This window comes from Lactuca virosa, chromosome 4 (assembly GCF_052849685.1).
Source record: "Lactuca virosa cultivar CGN04683 chromosome 4, Lactuca_virosa_CGN04683_v6, whole genome shotgun sequence".
NCBI lineage: Eukaryota > Viridiplantae > Streptophyta > Magnoliopsida > Asterales > Asteraceae > Lactuca > Lactuca virosa.
The window spans coordinates 103,166,147-103,190,332 of NC_136429.1; positions in this window are offsets into that span (position 1 = coordinate 103,166,147).

Below are 24,186 nucleotides of genomic sequence, written 5' to 3' on the forward strand. Positions count from 1 at the left end.
AAAATTTGACTATGAAGAGGGATGCCGTAATCATAATTGAATTTTGAGAACGCAATATATAGAATTTCCTTAAGTTGAACCAATCCAACATGAAATTTATATATATATTCTTGACTAAAGATGATTAAGGTCTCAATCTAAGCCTTTAGAACTGCAATGAAGTATATCCTCTCCCTTAATTATAGCAAAACAACTTTTTCAATCCCTGCAGCCTCACGAATTGAAACTTTTGTTTTCTATAATTAACATTGCTAACTTGCAACACTAACAATAATTATCATGCTCCCACTAACATGATGATTATTAGCATAACACTTATGCCCCCACTAGCTTTGACATGTACTCAGAAATCAGCTGGACTTCTAGAAATCAATACTTAATTGACTTTCTTACCAAAGTTCAGATTTCTGATACGAGATGCTTTGATAAAACTTTATCAAAATCATACACCTTTCCTTAGATGGCATGCATGTGTGTCTAAACAATTTCAGAACTATGAAAAGGGATGCCGTAATCATAGTCTCAATTGTTTAGACCTTTTGCCATCTGCTTCAAATCTACTTGGTGGAAGTGTTTCCTCACCTTCATTTTCATGAATCGGAGAGAAACCTTATGACCCTTAGATTTTATGGTGTATGTGTTCTTATCCATGTGAATCGTCAAAACCATAGTCACAAGACAAGGATAATGACAAATCCAAACTCATATGGACTGAACTTATGCAATCTTAACTTCTTGCCACCTGGCAGTACAGGGCCTGCCATTGCTTCCAAGTTGTTATGCAACCAATTGAGAACTTTCAGAACTCCTATGCAAAGCCAACTTTAACTGGAATGGGCACATAATATGTCAACACGATAGGTTATAAACCTCTAGTCGTGTGCTAGTGAAGAACCTCAGGTTTTATTCTTGATTAGTTCTTGAAATTCTTTTTAGGATCTTTAAGACTCCCACTATCCTCTTGACATATAAGACTATCTTGCCAAATATTAAAGAGATAGTGCGGATTCTTTATCAAGACAAACACTTCACACAATTGGCCTTAGTTGGTCTTTGTTTTATCCAAAACATCACAACTTACCAATTTCAAATGTACAAGAGTAGGACACTTTTACTCTTACATTTGACAAGTGTTTTAAACCTTTCTTTAAGATATGTCACTCAAGTTACAATCTTGGAGTATGACTCTAAGAATTGTTTTGGAACGAAGTATGACTCATCTTCCTGATCTAACCATTTCACAATTCATGACTCCTCTTCTTAGTCATAAGAATGCACTAAGATGACCTTTAGAAAACTAATTGTGATATGATTTCTAAATCATTAAGATGATCACAAACATGATACTAAAGTACTCTCCCATCTTTTCAGATTTGAGAAACTTTTATTTTTCTGCCTAATTTGATTCTTCCCATTCGTTCTGCCATACATTGAGACTTTTCCAATGTTTCAGAATTATACTTAAACTTGTAAGTATAACCATATTTACTAAACTTTAGTAAATCAAATAGTCTTAACGAGCTTTGTGGTGGACATGACCAGTGCACAAGAATGTGTACTCGATCCCTTTAGTCCTTCACTTGACTCACACATCCATGTGAATAAGTAATTAGTCTTGATTTTCCAATGCTTGAAAGTTCTCATTCATCATACTATTCAACTTGCATGATTCCAAGTTTCGGTCCAATTGAAACTTGGGTGATGAGGAACTTTCCTGATTTGGTAAATTTAGACACTACCACAAATGAAAGAATCAAATCCATTTTCCAATATTGCTGTCAGTGGAATCATATAAGCAACAATTTTCCACAAATGCCATTGTAAGGATACTTCAAATAAATAAAATTAAACAATTTTCTTTTATTTTAAAACTTTGCGGAAAAACTTATCCTTACAATCCACATGGAAAATTGTTGTTATATATTCCTTAGCAATATATCATAACTTCTTAAGCAACTGCTCAAAATTCTGATGCGATCGAAATCCACCTTCGCGATCAGAATCAGCATATACTTCCTTTAAGATTTCTCTCTATTCTTTGATTCTTAAAACATCAACATGTGACCCAGTCACATCATGTAATGAGGATCTCAGAATAGAACTTAACAGAGTTAGATAATGGGCTCTACCTGATGTAGAGTCAAACTTATTGACTTTAACATCCTTAGGTAAATTTGGCAGCTTTGCAATCAACGCCCCTTCCTTTGGCAAAATAAACATATGGACCCTTTGGTAATGGGATTATCTCAGACTTAGCCTTTCTCTGTACCATTTGGTCAACCGGGTTGACTATGGCCAATCCCTTTCCATTGGGAAGAGAATGCTTTTTCTGGATTTCCAGTGTCACCATTGTCACTGTCCATAAAGTTTTTGGGAAGTTGATCTTCTAATCAAATTTGCTTTACTATCGTTACAAATCATTGCTGATTCAGCAGCACCAAGCAAATAGATATGATCATTAAGGTTCATGTCATAGTCTGTTTCATAGTAGTCCCAAAGGAACTCACTATGTGACTTAGAAAGTGATTGAACATCCAACTTTCTCAAGACTTTGACACCCAACTCTCCCGGCTTGTCAATATGTGACTTCATCTCTAAGATGTGATCACACATAGACCTTGCTTGCCATTAGGGCTTGAGTGACCTTGAACTTGGGGGTTAGGGAGAATAATTAGAGGAGGTGGAGGAAGAGAAGTATGACTTCCATGAGCCAAACTCGGGAAGTCATATTCATTAGGAATGCTTTGTTTGGGAAGATCATTGTTGTCTAAACCAGACATCAACAATGGGAGAAATTCACGTAAAGTTCATTTAAGTCCTTAATATAACACCCAATATGATATATTAAGGCTAGGACCCAACAAACTATTTTATAACTTGGAAGAGGGATGCCGTAATCCAAGCTATAAAATATTTGAAGGTAGGTGAATGACGATCCACCAATTTCCACCAAGATAAACGAAATGTATTATTAGGTTTTAATTGGTTTTGAAACTCCTAGATTCTTTTGAGATTCATTGAACTTTTCAATGGCATGTTTCAATCTCGAGTGTGCCCTTCAGGTTTTGTGACTGGGATGCCGAGGATCACAAAACAAGGTGTGAAGTAACCATGCAAATATACTTGGTACCCTTAATATTTACCCCTCAATCGATGTGCCGGTTAACCACACACGCTCCAACGATACTATGATAAACATTAAGTTACCCTTTGCCTACCTTGTTAAGTCCAGGTTAGTGTGCCGGTTAACCACACACGCTCCACTAACAGCTTAAACAAAGTGCAAAGTGTAATTTCATGGATTAGCACCTTATTCACATTTTCCTAAGTAACTAAGATTGGGAATTTATAAGTGTTTAGTTACTTAGTATTTATCATTATACTTATAATGAAGGGAGAATTATAGTCCTTGTCCTACCTGTTCGGCTAACGACCCTCCACCGGTCAAGGAAGCGGTGAGTGAGAGTGGACACCCATTAAACTGCCATTTTATAGGCAGTAACCTTATACCCCCCTTATAGACCGGCTTCGTGAATGAGGCATACTAATGGTAAGACGACTTGCTCTTATACATATAATATATTAAACTTTTAATATTATAATAGTATACTGGTGTATTTTAGACATTTAAAATACTTGGTGGTTTAATCTATTAATTAAACTAGACTTTTAATTTAATTAAACTCAAACCATATATTTATGGATTTAATAATACTCTTTTAATTAAACGCTTTAATTAACTATTAATAAAGTCCATAAGAGTTAATTTGAACTATTCAACAAAACATCATAATTCCAATTATTAAACTCAAAATTAAAACCATTTAATTAATTGTTTAAGTTATGAACCCAAGAGTTTTAGAATTCAATTCTTTTTTTCATAAAAAACTTTTCTCAAATTTCAAAACTTGAGGGCAAGTTTTGTAATTCTTGAAAACCTTTGGATTCAATAACTTATGGAATTAATGGTATTTTATGATGAAACTTTCCATGTTCCATAACTTAAGAACAAGTTATGGAATTCTTTAAAACATTAACACAAAATTTTGTAACTCCATAAAAACTTTGAATCAATTTTTTTTTAAAAAAAAACTTTCATATCCATAACTTATGGAAGTTTCAAAAACCCTTAAGATCACAACTTTAAAAAAAACTTTTGAGCTCCAAAATTTTATGACAAAATATGTAACTCCTTAAAACATTTAGATCAAACTTTTAAAACTAATAAAATAATCATATCATTTTATCTTTTACTAAATTTGACCTAATTGAACTCATATAACAAATGATTCAAATTTTACAAATAATTCGTTTTTCACAAAACAAGTAATTATCTTAAAATTTGACAAACGTCATGTTTTTTTTTTCCTTTTTTTTTCAACTTGAAAATAAAACATTTGCATCAATATAACAGAAAACAACCAATGGCTCTGATACCACTGTTAGGTTTTAGTATACTACAACATCCTATGGTGCACATACAACCCTAAATACTTTGGATCTATGTTTTCTCTATTATACATGCAAATGGTTTCCAATGCATTAAACCTATAACTAGCATGCATTTGACATAAACCATATAATATACTAGTTAGGGAAACATACCTTTTATGTGGCTTGAAGTTTTGATGTATTTGGCCTTAAGAGCTTAGCACCAATAGTATGAAATGCCTCAAATGGAATCACAACACACCTAGGACAAAGGTGGCTCTTGAGAGAGAATTCCATGCACCAAAACACCTCAATATTTCTCTAAGAAAAGAAGAAGTGGTGATTTTGGCTATGGAGTAACCTATTTATATGTAGGATTCCAAGGGTCATGGGTATAACCCATAATCCATACCCATGGGTTTTATGATCCATGGTTCATGTGGCCCAACTCTTTATGTATCCATACATAAACTTGGTCCAACATGGATCATAAGCTCAACACATATAAATATAACTAATTATCATAATTAGTCCCCATAGATTTAATTAGTCTCTTTTGATCACTAAATTAATTCCAAATTAATTCTTGATCGATACTAATTAAAACATATGATTTCATATTAATATATTATAACTTATAATATATTAATAAACCATAAATAACCTTCTCTCAAAAGTCCATCATAACAAATTGTCCTGATGATATGCAACCCAAATGGACCATGCTACTCTCGGGTCAAGTACATACCAATAATAGTTATGGGCTTAGACATCTAATTCAACAGTCCTACCTTACGAATACTTTTCCTATCGAGCATACATTATATTCCCTAGACCCTCCTTCTAGGAATACTTCTACTCTACCCTACTACTTGCCGAGGAAGAACTTCTACCAATACTAACTAATTATCTGATGAATAAGATTGCATGACTCTAGAATCAAACAGTCTGTTGACTGAATGATCCGACACTACAACGGTTGACTCAAGTGAGAGCTACACAGTAACGCCAAATCAGGTAATCTAAAACTACTTAATTCTAGGAGTATGGAACCTAATGTATTTTTCAAATAACTAACTAATATCAGTATAGGTTCTAAGTAGCAAATAACAAGAAAATCCATAGCCTATAGAGCATCTGATTTACCAGGAAGTTCTAATCTACGATTCCTGAAAAGACCCCTAGCCTACATACTAGCATGCATTTCTACTTGTTCATATATCAACATATATAACCAATATGGATATTCCGGGAACTACTTTCCTTTATGAGGTTTGGATGACTGTACGCATCACATTCTTTACTTTTTATATTATTCTTTTTATGAAAAGTTTTATTAAGATATTCAGATCCTCGGTTTGTGTCTAGAATCACACGAGTATTCATCCAGTTCACTCAAACTAGGGGTCTGATACCGACTTGTAACGTCCCGATTTTAAAAGTCCATTTTTTCATTTTTATTTATTTAATTATATCATAGTACATTTATATTTGCGGAAACATGATTCCGAATGTGCGTGTGTACAATCGAACCTTGCCCTTCTCACAATTGAGTGCCTGAAAAACATTTGCAACAATTGGGTAAGTGCTAGGCTTAGTGAGTTCCCCTAATATACCATATGTCACAATACAAATATCGAGTATCTAGGATCATAATCGCTTAAGTTGCTATTGCCGTCACCTCGCCTTTGGCCTTTAGAATAAAGCTAGTCCACCCACATCTTGGCCTTTCCGCATGAAGTGGGAATGCCTCAACCCTTAACCGATCACATACACAATTAACATTAAAAGCAACAACCTAACAAGTCTACCAATACACGAACATAGAATCTATAGTATGGGCTCTACTCTACTAGCTCCTATATCCTAACATACATGGATATATACTGGAATACATAATATAGTGAGATGAACTCACATTGATAATGACTCGGAATATTGATAGATAGTTGAGTGATTTTACTGATGATCCAACTGACAGATAGCGCACTGAACAAGTATTAACCTATAATACTTTAATCTATTAATTCCTATGACAATCTGGGAATGAAACTAGATCTTTCACTAATCCCAATGAATACCGAGAGTTCTATCAAATAAGGATCAGCCATGTAGGACAGTTGGGAGGCAGGACCATTTTAGCATATAACCTTTATGAAATCCAACAACCAAGCCAACATGATCATTCTAGACACCACTCTCCTAAGTAGATCAATCAGCATTATAACTGGAATTATTAATGAATATAGTATTTATAGGTTCCAAAAAACGACTATAATTATGAATATGAGTTATCCAAAAATTCTAGTAAGCGTAGCTTCACTTACAGAGATTCCTAGGTGAAAAACCGAAAAGTCGTGGGGAGGACATCGATACTCAACACTTCTATTTGCATGACTTACTACCTTAGAGCTTCGCTAAAGCATTCCAAAAGCCTAGAAAGGTCGGACTCGAGGGGGAGGGGGTTTCTAGACAAAGAGATGTGAGAATGGAGGTGTGAAATGAAGGAAACCAGAGCTATCTATTTATAGCAAGGATGCACGCCGTGCATCAAAAGTGTGCGCTACACATTAAAGTAACGTTGATCCGTCTGCTTCCTGTCACATGTCAAAATCCTTGTGATCCACACTGCACCTTCTAGAAGGTGTGCGCCGTGTGCTTTGTGCATGCCGTGCAAAACATGGATTTTGTAAATTACACATCTTCTTCATATGAGCTCCGTTTTCGATGTTCTTTATATCCACACGTAGCTATCGACGAGATCTACAACTTTCGTTTAGATTCCATCGGATATTTCTTACTTTAATTTTAAAGCTATATTTTCAATAGGCTTAGACTGTTAAAGCCCATATAAAAATCATAACTCCCTCATATGAATTCCGTTCTCGACTGTCTTTATATCGATAGAATCATATGGACGAGATCTTCGACTCTTGTTTAGATTGTTTTTCCTAACAACCGAACGTTTTGTATTTTGATTTCTGTGTCGTACAATGTTGCGCTGAAACTTCTAAAAATCATAACTTCCTCATATGAAGTCATATTTGGACGTTCTTTATACACATGATATCGGTTTTGCTATTACTACGACTTTCGTCAAGACTAGTAATGCTAAATATTCTTCTATCAAAAACGTCTATTTCTGTGATTGATCGATTATACTGTAAGCCAAAATTGGGGTGTTACTCTCTGACTTTTAAAATTATGAATATTGTCCTTTTGACCTACTTTCATTGTGTATTTGGTCATTTTATCAAATCTTTAATTCTAGTAAGTTAAAACTCTATAATGTGACCACTTTGCCTTTAATTTATATTTTTGTTTATTTGTTCATCATCGTCAAACCGCTTCCACCCTTGTATCTTTCACCACCGCTCAATAACACCATATTTTCTTAATTAATTAATAATATATTTACAATGTTATTGTATATTTTCTAATTAGAGTAAATTACATAAATCGTCCCTCATGCAACTCAGACTTTCTGTTCAAAAATTAATTCAGACCTCTCTTAAATTACAAAAGTTGCACGTTTAGTCCGTAACAACATAAAATGACTATATTTCCATTTTCAAATTCTTTTTCAAATATTTTAACGTTTCTTATTATTTTAAATTATTAAGAAATATTTTAATTAATATATTTTTGTTTATCGTTAAGTAAAGTTTTTAGAAAATGTAATGCCCCCCTCCCCAATACACCCCAATCCTTGAATGAATACTCTTTCATATCAAAACCCTAAAACCTAAAGACCCTTTGTATATTCTCTCCATCAAAAAATCATCGCCTCTCTACATGAAGTCACTATCCACCGCCAATGACTATAACTGCCTACCGTCGACTACCACCGGGAACCACAACTTCTCTCTCACCACTCTTTCTCTAAGACAACCAACACCATCATCAGATCTATTGAAACCACTGCCGACTACCACTAGAAATGACGTCATCTCTAGAGATGTGTACCACCAGAAACTAGCATATGTATTCTCTCCATTTCTTCACGTGATTTCTGTCCCTTGCTTCATTAGATCTACACAACCACCACCTCATATCTAGGGTTTCAAATAAAGGAGATTGATTTTTTATAGTCGATGCTAGGGTTTCAACAAAGATCGATGGTAGGGATGACGACTCACAAGTAGTTTAAGGAGGCGTGGTTAAGCGTGGATCTACACAACTGCTATTGTTTTAACACACATGTGGCGATGATGGATCACGTGTGGTGATAATTGAACGAAGTACAAATCTGCTAGGTCACCTTATCCCGTGAGATGGCGGCTTTACATGTCGATGGTTGGGATGTGAGTAGGGGTGAGGGAGTTGGCTAGAGACAATGTTGGATAGAGGAAAAAGGTTCGCTGGAGGGTGGAGATGGTGATGGGAATAACCTCCGATGGTGGTTTAAATAGGTATGATTCATGGTTTCTTCAAAGATTTTATGGAAGAAGGACGAAGAGAGAGATATCAGTAAAGGGAAGGTTGAGGTGGGAGGGAAGGAGAGGTTAGGTTTGAAGTGGGGCCTTATTATTATTTTTTAAAAATTAATACTACTAAAGTAACATTAAATTAATTGGAAAATAAAGACACAAAAGGCATTATGGTCATTCAGATCTGACATGGACTGAAACCGCAAAAAAACATTTGTTAGGGACGAAACTTACAAAAATTAATGATATAAGGGACGGTCTTTCCTTACCCTTATAGTTATTAGAGTAAATCATACAAATGCTCATTGTGGTTTGTCGTAATTTGCACGTTTGATCCTTAACTTAATTTTTTAACTCGTAAAGTCTCTCAAACTTTATTTTGGTTCGTCTTTGGTCCCTACTAGACTGAAAAAGACTAATTTCCCTTATATATATATATATATATATATATATATATATATATATATATATATTATTTTCTATTATTTATTTCATTTTTAAATTTAAAAAACCATCACCCACCCTTATGCTCCTTTACCCAACATATCGCTTCTCTCCTATTTTTTTTCTCTCTCTCTATCATTCTCTTTCTTTCTCTCTCTCTCTCTCTCTCTCATATTCGTTCATCTCCTCTCGACACCCCTCTGCTGGTCCGATTATCTTCTCCGACCACCGGTCGTCACTTCCCTGATAGATGTCATTTTATGCATCTTTTAGGGTAGTTTTTATTATCATTTTGCATCATATTTTGTGTTATTTCATGTGTATTAGCTTAAATAATGTTCAACTGATGTCATTCGTTAGAATTCCCGTACTGCTCATGTTTTGATATCATTTTCAGATAATTCGAGTGGAGTGGTACTGTGGGAGCAGCTTGGGATGCATTTAATGGAACATTGGAGTTAAATGGAGCTTGGAACATATGAAGGATGCTGAGGAATGATTTGAAGCTATTTTGGTCAATAAAAAAACGGCGATTCATGCAAAAAACCACAAATTCGATCGAATTGATCATACGAAGATAAATTGCGACATTTTAAAGCCTAAAGGATGTTGCTGGCAGTTTGACCCCTTGTCGGTATTTTGACGATATCTCATGAATTGTAACTCCAATTGACGAGATTCAAGATGTTTTGGTAACTAAACAAACTTTCGGACCACTTTCGTGTTAGTGAAAAAGTAGAAAAGCACAAAAATGCGATCGAATTTTCCTCCAAATTCGATCGGGTAAACAGTTTGCAGTTTAAAATTCATCACAAATCAGTTTTTATCCAAATTCAATCGAAGCCCAAAATTCTACCGTTCTTCTCAAAAAATCGATCAAATTTATCACTTTCTTGTTCCGGTAGTAACTAGCTTGCATAGATGCTCACAGACGACGAAAAACCCTTTTGAAGGCAATTTTCTCCTACTTTTCATCACTTTCTGAAGATTTGAAGACTGTGGATCATCTCCTATGTTTAAATTAGTAAGATTAGTTACTTAGTTTCTCTTTTAATTATATTAGATTAAATTTTAGCCATGTCCGACTAAAACCCTAGTTTTCAGTTTTGCAAAAGACTAGTACTTTTCATGTAATCAAACATCAGATTTGGTTTTCATTGTATCATTCTATTTAGCAATTTCAGTTTTGTGCTTAATGAATGTTTGATTTTGATTCTTGTTAGTCTGATCATCTAGCTAGGGTTTAATCATTTCAGTTAATCAGTTGTTGAAATCTGTAATTGTTTTGACAATCTGGTAATAGGTAACACATAATAAATCAGTTATATGTTTGGATTTGAATTTATTATAAACTGAAATTTCATATCTTTAAGCTTCTAAGCTTGTGAGAAGTATTGGATATCGATGAGAAATTTACACAAATCTTAATGCAACTTTTCTGAATTTAATTAAGAGCTTGTTTAATTAGATTAGTAAAAAGTTAAGGTTAATTGAAGAGATTGTTATGTTTAAGTAGTTAGGTAAAAGAGAATTTATTAGAGCCTGTTAGTTTTTATCAGTACCAGCTTAAGTAGAACACATTATGAATAACCGATTCTGGACTGATTGCATAATTAGAAAAGTCGCAGCAAAACTAAATTTGTTTTTATTGTTAAATTTGCTTTAGCTATTTTCATTGCTATTTTAGTTTTACTTAATAATAAAAAATCTCCCCTTTTCATATTTTCTATTTTATGACTAGTATATGCGTTACGCAAAGAGGCATTGACCATTAGGTTGTGCCCCTGAGAATTCGACCCTGCTTCCGTGTGCTGTATCTTTAGTGCATTCGAGCAGTGAAATATTATTTGGTTAAATCGTGCGTGACAGCGGTTTAACAAATTGTCGCCATTGTTGGGGACAAATTATTGCTAATAGTTTGTATGCCAAGATCTTCATGTACCAGTACACCAGTAGAGTTTGATCCAGAAATTGAGAGAACTGGAGGAAAATTGAAGAAAGAACCGGCAAAACAAAATCAATCAATTGGTTTCTTTGGTTCATCATCTTCTCTAGCACCAGAAATCACCACACCACAAGGCAGCCCCTTTTGGAATGAACCTGAACCCAATTTTTCACTATTTCAAAAAGCACCCCTATCCTTACCTTCTCACAGCCCATATGAAGAATACTTACCCAATTTTTCACTATTTCAAAAAGCACCCCTATCACTTTTCTAGAAGCTCAGAACTTTAAATTAAAGTATGGTTTAATCCATATGCTCCCTACTTTTCGATGCCTTGAGAACGAAGACCAACATAAATTTCTCAAGGAGTTCCACATTGTCTGTTCTGGCATGAAGCCACATCCTATTACAGAAGACCATATCAAGTTAAGGGCATTCCCCTTTTCAGTCCAAGATGCAGAAAAAGAGTGGCTTTACGATCTTCCTTGTGGATCTATTACCACATGGAACGAGCTGGCAAAACTTTTTCTGGAAAAATATTTCCCAGAGCCAAAAGTTTCAATTCTTCACAGGGAAATACTCGAAATAAAGCAAGGAAAAGAGAAGCGCTTCACACTTATTGGGAGCGCTTCAAGAAGTTACTGGTCCGATTCTCGCAACACATGATAAGTGAGTATCAGTTCTACCAATGCTTCTATGAAGGCTTAACACCTATGGATAGGCGACTGATTGATTCGTCGAGTGAAGTTTCACTCTCAGATATGACACCAACTGAAATCTGGTCGTTAATAGAAAAGTTGGCGATCGTATCAAAACATCCTGCAACTGATTAAGTGTGGTACCTTGATGATCCAAGAAGAGTAAAAAAGATAAGCAATTCCCATCTCAAATCTTAGATTTCAAAATTGACGAAAGCAGTGTTGTTGTTGTTAAAAGAAAAAACAGTTGCGAAGAAATGATGTGGAAGCTGCCTGAATACCGAACATCCAACTGATGTGTGTCCACTGCTGCAAGAGGATGTTGTTCCAGTAAAAGCTGTCAGAGGATACCAACAATAGAAAATTTTTAATTAACCTCTAACTTACTATCATAACAATAATTATTAGCAAAAAAAAAAAAACAATTTCAACATCCTCTTGGTTTCTAGTAACATAATTATTTGCAAAATCAACATCAGAATTACCATAATCTACAGCAACAAAATTATCTAAATCAAATTTTCCAGCAACCTTCAAATCAGCAATCTGGCTGCTCCAGCATGGCCTTAGAAGATATTGTTAAAAGCCTAGCCACCAGCACCCACACGTTCCAGAACGAAACCAGAGCGAGCATCAAAAATCTGGAACAACAGGTGTCTCACCTTGCTATTTTTGTAGGTCGACTGGGATCTCCAAGAAAGTTACCGGAGCAAACTGAAAAACAATCCAAAGAACAATGTGAGTGCAATTTCCTTCAGAAGTGGGAAGAGTTATGAAAGCCCAAGCAGACCTGAACCAGAAAAGGAGATTGAGAAAGAGTCTGAAGAAGTTTTGGGTGAAAAAAGAGCTGAAAAGAAGGAAGAAAAAGAGACTCCAAGACCAACCAAGCCAAATCTGAAAGAGTACAAGCCATTACCGCCATTCCCATTACGACCGAAGAGAACAAAATACGAGTGAGAGGACGAAGAGATCATGGACACCTTTCTTAAGGTGAAGGAAAATATCTCACATTTATATGTTATTAAACAAGTTCCTCGTTACACTAAAATTTTAAAAGATTTATGTGTTTCTAAGAAAAAGCTAAAAATAAACGAAACCACAAAAGTTGGCAAAAACATTTATGCGATTTTGCAAAAAGGTTTGCTCCCAAAGTGCAAGGATTTGAGAATTTTCTCGATTCCTTGTAAGTTGGGAAACCTTAATTTTCCAAAATCCATGCTAGACTTAGGTGCTTCAGTAAATGTCTTCTTACTTTTTGTTTTTGAAAAATTAAAATTTAGATCTTTACAAAAGATCGAGACAATCATTCAGTTGACAGATCACTCAATAGTACACCCAAAATGCGTAGTAGAGGATGTCTTGTCCAAGTGAATGCATTAATTTTTCCCACTAATTTTACATACTAGACATGGACATTATAGATGTATCAGATAAAAAATCATTCATTTTGGGAAGCCCTTTTCTAAAATTCAGATTTTTCGCCAACATTTTCGTCAAAATTAGCAATTTCTGCAAACTTATTAGGTACATTCTTTCTTAGCTGAAACTTTTTAGCTTTTATATGATTTATTGAGTTATTCATACCTCTCTGAGTATTGAGGACAATGCATCATTTTAAGCTTGAGGAGGGGTTAATGTCAAATTGTGCATTTTTTGTTAGAAATTTAAAAAATTTCAGTTTGTCGGTTAAAATTTTCAAAATTTTCAATTTTATTTAATGTATTATATTGGCATATAAAAAATTAAGAAAAGTCCAAAAATATTTTATGTTTTTATTTTTCTGCATCATTATAAAAAACCCCAAAATATTTTTATTTTTAGTGTTTATTTCTGCACATATATAAAAAAATTAAAAAATGAAATATTACATGAGATGAGGAAATTCTTTACATTCAATAGCTCTTTAAAGATGGAAAATGAAAGACCGAAGCGACTGGATCAATAATGGTAAGTTCAACAATAGTTCACATAACTAGGGGTTGTAAAACACCATGAGCCGAGACGTTGGTTGTATAAAATAAAAAGAGTTGTATACAGAAACACTGCGTGAGCTGGGATAAAACAAGTTCAGAACTAATTGCTTTTGAATGTTTAACAAGAACCTTGCTTGACAAGTCTGGACCCATAGAATGTGGACCTATTTGTTGACACGCTTTACCTTTACGATAACAGAGAGCCTTATATCAGATCCACATAGTCAAAAAGAAAATAAGGGTAGTAACTGTCATATCTGATATCCAAGTCAAAGTTCAAGCACTTAATTGAAGAAATCTCAAGAAATTCAGAAAGACGATTGAAGAATTTAAAGCCGCAAGCAAAAGATACAAATACTCAAGTTCAATCAATTTAGAGGTCATCTCAAAGTCAAATATGGCATTAATGAAGAACCGTGTGATATGATATTTGTCATTCTCAGAAAAGTGAAAACATAGGAGATGGGCCCCTACGAGTGGGGTCACTACTTCATCGATAGTTGACTTGACGTGACGAGTTCTTAAGGATAAGTCGAGCCTGGTTGTTAATTATTTAGTCTTAAGGACATAAAATTATGAAACATGCTATCAATGCAAGCAAATCTAATTAAGGTTTAAAGTTTAAATAAAAGTTACAATTGGTTTATTGGTATGCATCGTCGAGCTTCTTCCTGAAATTGGGAGTCTGTGAAAGATGGAAGGTATTGCGATGGTTGTCTAGGTAGTGATTTCATTGGAGCTTCCCTCAGTGTGAAGTCTGATCATGTAAATAAAAGAGTGAAGTGTTTTTAGTTTCAACTTATTTAGTTTTTATTCTAAGTTCTCTTTATGTCAACTACATCTTCAATTTTGTTCATAATATTTAGTCTTTTTATTACTAGAGGGCAAGTAAGGTTAAAGCTTGGGAAGATTTGATAGGTGCCATTTTATGCATATTTTAGGGTAGTTTTTATTATCATTTTGCATCATATTTTATGTTATTTCATATGCATTAGCTTAAATAATGTTCAGCTCATGTCATTCGTCAGAATTCTCGTACTACTCATGTTTTATGTCATTTTCAGATAATTTGAGTGGAGCGGTACTATGGGAGCATCTTTGGATGCGTTTGATGGAGCATTGGAGTGAAAACCACAAATTCGATCGAATTGATCCTACGAAGATAAATTGCTACATTTTAAAGCCTAAAGGATGTTGCTGTCAGCTTTACCCCTTGTCAGTATTTTGAACATATCTCATGCCTCATAACTCCGATTGATGAGATTCAAGATGTTCTGGAAATAGAAATTTTTTTTGGATGACTTTCGCGTTTGTGAAAAAGTAGAAAATGTGACAATTGCGACAATTGTCACTGGTCACCAATTGTAAAGGACTCGGAAAATCATAAGTATCTAAACACTAGGCTTAGAACCTCAGTATATAAGAAGAGATAGTCCAAAATAGACGTAAAAAGCATGATTAAGTGCTCAAAAAGTTACGTTAACTAGTATAAAGGATAAAGCATTAGGAAAGTACATTACGAGGAAATTTCAAGGATATAAACTTCATAAGAATTGAACTTCGATTGGCGGAGGTATGATTCTGTAGAAAGTAAAATCAGCCACGTCAACAAATTTACAACGTCAAAATAGTACTAAGAGATTGGTTGAATTTTGGCTAGTGTCACCAAAAGGAAAGACATAGTATTTATAGAGGTGAGAACAATAAGACAAAGAACACCGAAAACAGAGGTTGTATGAATAAGACCACCCCGTTAGGCTAAAAGGTGAAAGTTAAAACTAGCCAAAACAACCTAAAGGAAAGTTGTAGTACTGGTTAAGACCACCCCATAGATATAAAGAGGGTAAATATTGGAGCTCGTACACAAGAGATAAGATTTTTCAAAAAATATTAATCGTACGCACGTAAGGCACGCCGCGCACGTCTGACCACCCGATTCGTCGAGATGTGAGAGATGTGGACCACCAGGAAGGTGACACATGCCAAGTTTTGGATAAAGCACGAGGCTCGTTCATGACGCATACGTATTGCGCTGCACGCACCAACCCTATAAATAGAAGCCCTCATTTCGTTCAAATCCACACCTCAAACTCTTTTTCTTTCTCTCTGAATCGATCTGAAATCCTCTCCAAGTCCCGAGATGGCTGGAGGTTCCCAATGCGATACCCTGAGCCATTCAAATCACTTTGATAAGGTGAGTTTCACGACCCAATTTTACCATTTTCAAATGTTTTATGGGGGAGGAATACATGTTATAAAATTATTTCAATGATTTTTTACAAAAGATTATTACTTGTAATATATCAATAATTTTAAAACTGTATGCGAACGTCGAGAAAATATTATACCCGATAGTTACCTTACCTAAGCTTTAAGAATGATATTATGCCTAGTCGTTATAATGCCTAAGATTATACTCGAGTATTATACCTACTTGTTATGATGATCTATTCCTTAGAATAACATAGTTTCTAGTCGTTATGCTAGCAAAATTTTAGGATAAGCATTGTACCTAATTGTTACTCTCTCCTAATATCCTACGTATATAAAATAATTATTTTATAGACATGGTGTAATATATATATATATATATATATATATATATATATATATATATATATATCATAATAATTATGGAATAAACTATATCAAAAGGAAACGTAAGGATAAACAATGTACTTAACTGTACCATAACCTTTCAAAGATATCAAAGTAAAGATATATATATATATATATATATATATATATATATATATATATATATATATATATATATATATATATATATATAGAGAGAGAGAGAGAGAGAGAGAGTGAGTGAGAGAGAGTGAGAGAGTCAGGTTCTTTTGAGAACCAAAAGATTTGTGAGAACTTGCGAACTTATAATCAACTCAACATTTTTCAACAGCAAACACACCAATCTTCTCCAAATGGTGCATCTAAGCCACATCTTGGCTAAAAAAAGATTTGACCATTTTTTGTTTTGTTTTTTGTATGACTATTGACGAGCACAATCATCAGTTATACGGACTGTTGATGAGCACTATCAGCAGTCATATGGACTGCTATTGAGCACAATTAGCAGCCATATGGACTGATGATTGCTCATCAGTAGTCCATATGGCTGCTGATTGTGCACATCCACAATCCATATGACTGTTGATTGTGCTCATCCGTAGTCTGTACAACTGCTGATTTTGTATACAAGTAAATTTCGAAAATAAATCAAAAATTGTCAATTTTCTTTTGAGCCTAGATATGGCTTAGACGCACCATTTGGAAAAGATTTGTGTTTTTGGTGTTGAAAAATGATGAGTTGATTATGAGTTCGCAAGTTCACACACTTTTTTTAGTTCTCATAATAACTCAGCCATATATATATATATATATATATATATATATATATATATATATATATATATATATATATATATATATATATAGCGTTAGTTATATATATGAATAATTATGTAAAGAAAAATATATTAAAGGAAAAACTAAAGAACGAAGAAAAAGAATAAATAATCATACTAAAAAGGTTAAACAAAGTATATGTTAAATGAGGCGTATTATTCATCCATAGCTGATTGATATTCGGCTACCCCGAACCTAAAATCGTTAATCTTAAGTGACCATTAAAGGTTTGTAGAGATCTATACGAGATTGAGATTCCTACAACCCCGACAGGCATAACTTTATAGTCTTTTTTCACGATGTCCGGTGAAGCGTCGTGGTGGGGAAATTTCAAGTCATATAGCTCAATTAGATGGACTCATTGTTACACTATCCGTCAACCTTTTAAAATTAAACTACCTAGACGAAAATGCCTAGGTAGTTCCTAAAGTATGAGAAAATAAGGAAAAAAGAAATATAAAGTTACTACCTAGAGGAGAATACCTAAGAGATAATTAATGTACAAAAAGATAAGAAATAGAAGTTATGAAAGAAAAGTTTATAATATAAGTACAAATGAAATGATTTATCCCAGGAAAATAAAATATAAGGTATATGATCAAATATAAAGATATATTTTTATAAAGAAAGGAAATACTCCGTAGAAACCTATTTTATCCGAAAAGGATTTGAAAGTCTATATTTTTATAAACAAAGATTTATTAAAGAATACCTTTAAAAGCTTCAAAACCTGTGAGCTCACCAACATCATGTTGACCGTTTTCAAAACCCATGTATTCCTTGGAAGCCGAAGTGAAGAGAAGATCGTTGGAAAAGAAGATAAGAAGAATGTATTTGGTTAGATCTTACTATGTAAGGATAAATTATATTGCTCGTTTTATGCTCTGTGATTTGAGAAATCAAACATTCCACTGTTACGACTCGGCGTTTCCGCCATTGGCCGATGGTGTGACAGAGAATGGTATCAGAGCCGAAGATTATGACGAACTAGTGATTCCTTAGGAAATTAGGACTATAGCCTAGGGCATATACTTTGATTAGGTTTGTCCTCAAACCTATAAATAAAAGTATTATTATTATCATTAAATACATTATTGATAGACTAATTTCGGGAGATGTTACTAGTTTGAATTGTTGCTTGAGTTGCTGGATTTCAGAAAGGCTATACGCTAAAATGGTCCTACCCTCCGACACTTCTCATCTGACCCATCCTTATTTGATAGTTTAGAAGTACAAGACAAACATAATAATCGCCAATCCAGAACATTTAAGTACACGAATCTAAAGCATCAAATATAATAATCAATTATCCTAACCAAATCAGTGTACATATGTTAAATCACAACTAAACAAAGACTGATCACCTACGTTTAATTTTGGCTGGAGCAATGTACCAACTGAAATTTAGATTCGGTAGCTGATAAACAAAGATAAACACACACACACACACACATACACACACACACACACACACATATATATATATATATATATATATATATATATATATATATATATATATATATATACATATATATCGTACAATCGAAAATAAAAATATAACCCACAACATATCAAGACAATATCAGATCCATAGAACAAGTATCGAGAATAAAAACAAACTGTCAAATCAAACCCTCTTCACCATCACCATCGCCATCGTCACTCGCGAACTCGTCCTCCTGTTCCTCATCGTCGCCGCTGTCATTGTCAGTATCACCCTACTATGTGCCTCGGACGGTACCGTGGTCTGATCGTGGAAGAGGTAGATAAGCAATCCCAAAATGATTCATCACACTGGTAAGAGATGCCTGGATCCATTTCTGAGCCCGTATGATGCTTGAGGCTCCTGTGAAGAACGTACATGCATCAAGAGAAGTGGTGTAAGTCGGCCTTAGGTACACACCTAGGTCTCTATCGCATCACGAAAGAAGTCTTAGGGACATGCTCTGGCTCCACCTATCTCAAAGGCAAAACAATGTCATCATCAGGGATCCTCAATACCTGATTAGCTCCCTGTACCACCGCACATATCTTCTTAAGAGTTGATACCCCTAACTTCCTGGTAGAACACGGAACCATCCCGATGATATCGAGCCCATAGAAACGTGCCAAATGAGTAACCCAATGGCCTCCACGAATCCGACTCTTCGCCATAGTACCTGCAACCAAGGAAGATAGGTACAAAGAAAGAGAGTAAGGGAGGTTGAGGTGAAACTCATGAGGAATCAAGCACCACATGTAGAATAAGTCACTAGAAGGAACCTTGTCACACTGCTCATGGTGAATGATGGTGGAAGAAACCAGGAGATGGAGCATACTGAAGATAGGAGACCTAAAAGAACTCTCCTTAGCCACCCTAGAGACATAGATGCCCTAGCATGAGCCCGGACCTGCAGCTGGTCATACTCCTGATGTGGAGAAATGACGCAACTAGATAGATAGTAGAGAAATTCAAGACTAGCAACCTCCTCCTCAGTATAAATCCCCGGTCGCCATCCTAGCTCTGCAATATTGCAGGTGCGAGACACCACTACTAAACGAAAAGTAAAAACAGACTAATCTATCAAGACCGTCAGCAACCTAACAAAGCGAACAGTGGCAAAGAATTCCCAACAGTGTTCATGATAAATGACCTCCTCCTGAAGATCTGACGCCACCCCTGGCAGGTAAAAATCTCTAGACCGTTATCATCACGTAGGACCAGAGTGAGATACGACTCCAAATGCACTGATAACCCATGATCATCAGTGATTCGCCATACAAGGGCCTGAGGAATATTAAACTGCTTGGACAACAAACAGTCAACCGGGAAATAAAGAAGCTCTGGTCCTCAGAAGGAATATCATCAGGGAAATGTAAAAATGGATGAGATGGACAGTTATGCAGTAACTAACCAGCCCTCTGGCGACCCGATCGAGACATAACATGAGAAAAATAAAGAAAAATAGTTAGAATTAAGATAAGGAAAGTAAAAAAGTTTCAAAAAGAAAAGAAAAGGAGTTCTCATGCATCAAGAAATGCGCCACGTGCATGATGGAGATGTCTGACGCGCCTCAAGAACACGACGAATAGTTGGTTCCAAAAGCCATGAATTCGTCTAATTTTCAACCTAAAAACTATAGGGGAATGTTAGGTGAAGCTTATACAAGTGAAATACACCATCAATTTGGTCAAAAACATCACGAATCGTCATATTGAACTAAACCCTAAGTTTTACCCCAAAACCGAAAATCAATAATCCTAAATTGGAGTTAGATTAATGGATCAAACTAGAAATTAAGTAATAGGGTTTATTAATCGGTAGTTAAACTATATATTTAGCCCATCAATTTCGAAATATTAAACCAAAAATCTTAAGGGCTCAAAAACCCAAAAAACTGAGAATCTAAGGAACAAGATGCTCAAAATGGATGATAAGGTTTAATGTAATAAGTACCTTAGAAGTAGAGAGACGAGAAACCGAAGAATCGAAGCTCGAAAATGAAAAATGCACGACATGCTTGTCGTGTGTGGGGTCCAGTTGGGTGTAGGGACTAACCAAACTTTTCGGGAATAAATGCTGAATAAATCCAAAATTCGACATTAAATATTGATCTGATGTCGGTGCGCAAGGCACATACGACATGCTCGACAAGTAGAACCCAAAATTTGAAAAATCGACACTTTCTACCCAAATATTTATTTTGCTATTACCTTTACGCCCTAAGAATTAAATAGAACCCTGAGCTTAGAAACCTTGCCTTTCCAAAGTCACGAAGCGCGAAAGGAATAAAATGCCATTACCCCCCCCCCCCCCCCCTTAAATGACAAGGAATGTCATTTAAAAATAGCTAAGCTATCTAGGAAAAGCATAAGCGGATAAGTAGACAAGTTTCTATGAAATTAATTAGTAATATGTGTTAAAAACACAAGTAGGAAGAATAGTGTATTCCTAAAGACACATAAAACATTTTGAAATTAAACCAGTCAAATCTATATGGAAAAAATAACGAGTAACCCCATTATAGGACAAAAAAACGACAATGTTAGCCTTAGTAAATCCAACCACCATCAAGTCAATGATTGAACGTCAAGTCTCAGACGCTTTAGGAAGTTTTGGAGCTTCTAGGAAAGAAGAAAATATTGACCAAAGGAATAGAGAAGGTAGACATATAACATGCACTTATGAGGAGTTCTTCAAATGCCAACCAAGAACCTTCTATGGAGATGAAGGAGTAAATGGCTTGATCTAATGGATAAAGGAAGTGGAGAGAAAATGTGCCTAGGACTGTTGGGTAAATTTTACAACATGCACATTTGTGGGTAGGAATCTTATTTGGTGGAATATACAGGTCAAAATCTTAGGCGTAGACGTAGCCTAAGCAACCTCATGGGAGGAACTGAAGAAGCTGATGATAAGGGAATTCTATTCTCGGGAAGACATGTGTAACACCCTGTTTCGAATCGTTTCATAATTCGGGTATGTGACCCGAAGACCAGTTATCATAAGGCTTCAGGCCTTGGGCGAAAGAGAGATTTAGACCCCTTTGGATGTGGGTAATGTAGATTAGGTGATCTGAGAGTTCGGTTGGTGCTTTGGAGCCTAAGGGTATAACCGTAAAGTGATAGTTCGGCCTATTTATGAATTTTGGATTTACGTTCGGAAAGTTTTAAGGAAAATGAGAGTTTATAGGGATGTAGGGCTTCTCATTACCTTTCCATGGATATAAAGATCGTCGAAATTGAAGTTGAAACGAAGAAGTTACGACCGTTTGAAGTTAGGCGATTTCTGGGTCAGCCGTGTATGCGGGGCGTACGGGGAGTACGCAGGGCGTACAAGGGCATCCCTAGTATCCTTGGTGTACACAAAATGTACGTTGGGCATACTAGGGTATCCCTAGTACGTTGGGCGTAAATTGAGTACGCAGGGCGTACACGATCAATGCCCAAACCGTATTTTCGTGGTTTGAGCCCTATTTAAGCTCCTTAACTTCCCCACACTCACTACATTCTTAGGCTCCACCTCTCCAAAACCCTCTCTTTAAACCCTAACCCTATATTGAGCCTTGTGAGCAAAAAGAAGGTGTTTTGAGTGCTTTGGAGTGTTCTTGGTGCACCTTGGAGAAGAAGGAACTCATGGAAGAAGTGTTGGTTGCATTGGAGCTTGTGGATCTAGACTTTGTTCACCTTGATATTTCTTCTAGAGGTATAAATTTTGAATCTTGATGATGATATTGTTAGATCTAGGTAGTTTTGAGTGTTATGAGCTTTTGGTCACTTTAAGTGCATAAAGTTTAGATCTTGAAAGTTTGTGACCTTGTTATGGATAAAGTTAGAAACTTTATCCATCTAAACATCATTTTGATTCAGATATGAAGGTTGGAGACTTGGACTTAATGGATTAACTTGAAAAATATGCACTTTTGGGTCTCTTTGAGACTTAAAGACTAGATCTTGTTTATTGGGACCATTCTAATGGATAAAGCTGGAAACTTTATCCATTATGAAGCTATTATGAATCATAAAAAATGTTTGCTTGATTGTTTCCTTAGAACCATGCAAGAGTTAAGTGGTTTCGAGTGTTGTGAAAGTAAGGATTTTGGAGATTTAGCCCTCTTTAGCCATGTAGAGGCTTAAAGGTTTCAACTTTTTGGTTTAAGACAACATTTAGGTGTTAAGATAAGAGTTTGGACAAGTTAACTTAACCCAATAAGAGCTTAACGGTGAGTTTTGGCCTCTGATGAGTACGCTGGGCGTACGTAGGAGTACGCTCAGCATAATGCTTGGACAGTACATTGAGAACTTGTACATTGTGCTTCGTGGTTGAGTACACGGGATGTACGTATCTGGTACACAGGGCGTACTCCCCAGGATGGACATTTTGGGCTTTTTGGAGCAAATAGGTTGGGCCCAGGTATTGGGCCAAATAAGGAAAGGGTAAAATGGTCTTTTACCTTTGTTATGGATTAAATCGCTTTGATTCTTGTTTTGGGTCAAGATCAAATTGTTTATTGGATAATTATTTGATGGTACTAGCACGCAGGGATTTCCGGATCAGCAGACTAAGAATTTATTGAGAGATTCAACGGATTGAAGTGAGTTTCCTCACTGTGTTTATCGGGTCGAAGACACCAATGCTGGCCTATGGTTTATTATGATTAGGATGCTAGTTGTATGTGTGACTCTTGCATGTATGATATCTGTTACGCTAGTTGTCTGTGTGACTGATGCCAGGCGGGGCCCGATAAATGCATTGTATGCTATTTATCTTTGTGATACTTGCATGTTCTTATATGATTGTATGTATGTTGGGCGGGGCCCGTTACTAGGCGGGGCCCAATGACTGACATATATGTTCCTGGTGGGGCCCGATGCTTGGTGGGGCCCGATGTTGGGCGGGGCCCGTTATGCGAGTTAAGACGAGGCTTGTTATACTCATTGGACGGGGCCCGTTATGCGAGTTAGGGCGAGGCCCTTCGTGCTTATGGTTTTTAGTTTTTGGTTTCTGGTATTTCCGGTTCAATAGGGAAGGGCACGGCTTGATCGCAGCGCATCCACCCATGTTTCGGCAACATGTCGATTTTGGGATTTTACTTTGATAACTATGTTACTTTGAATGTTTTTGTAAGATAACTCGTGTTAGGGACTTGGTTTGAGGGATTCAGGCATCTTAGGCGTGTTTGAACTCAAACTGCGGGTTTGGTAAATTTTAATAAAATAAAAAGTTTTATTAAAAGATTTTCTAATAAAAGAATAGGGGTGTGGTGCGTGCAATTCGCGGAGCTCAAGTAAGTGATTCCCAGAATACCCATAGATGTTGATATGTTCTATGATATGAATGTTTGCATGCTAGGATAAGGCTATGTATA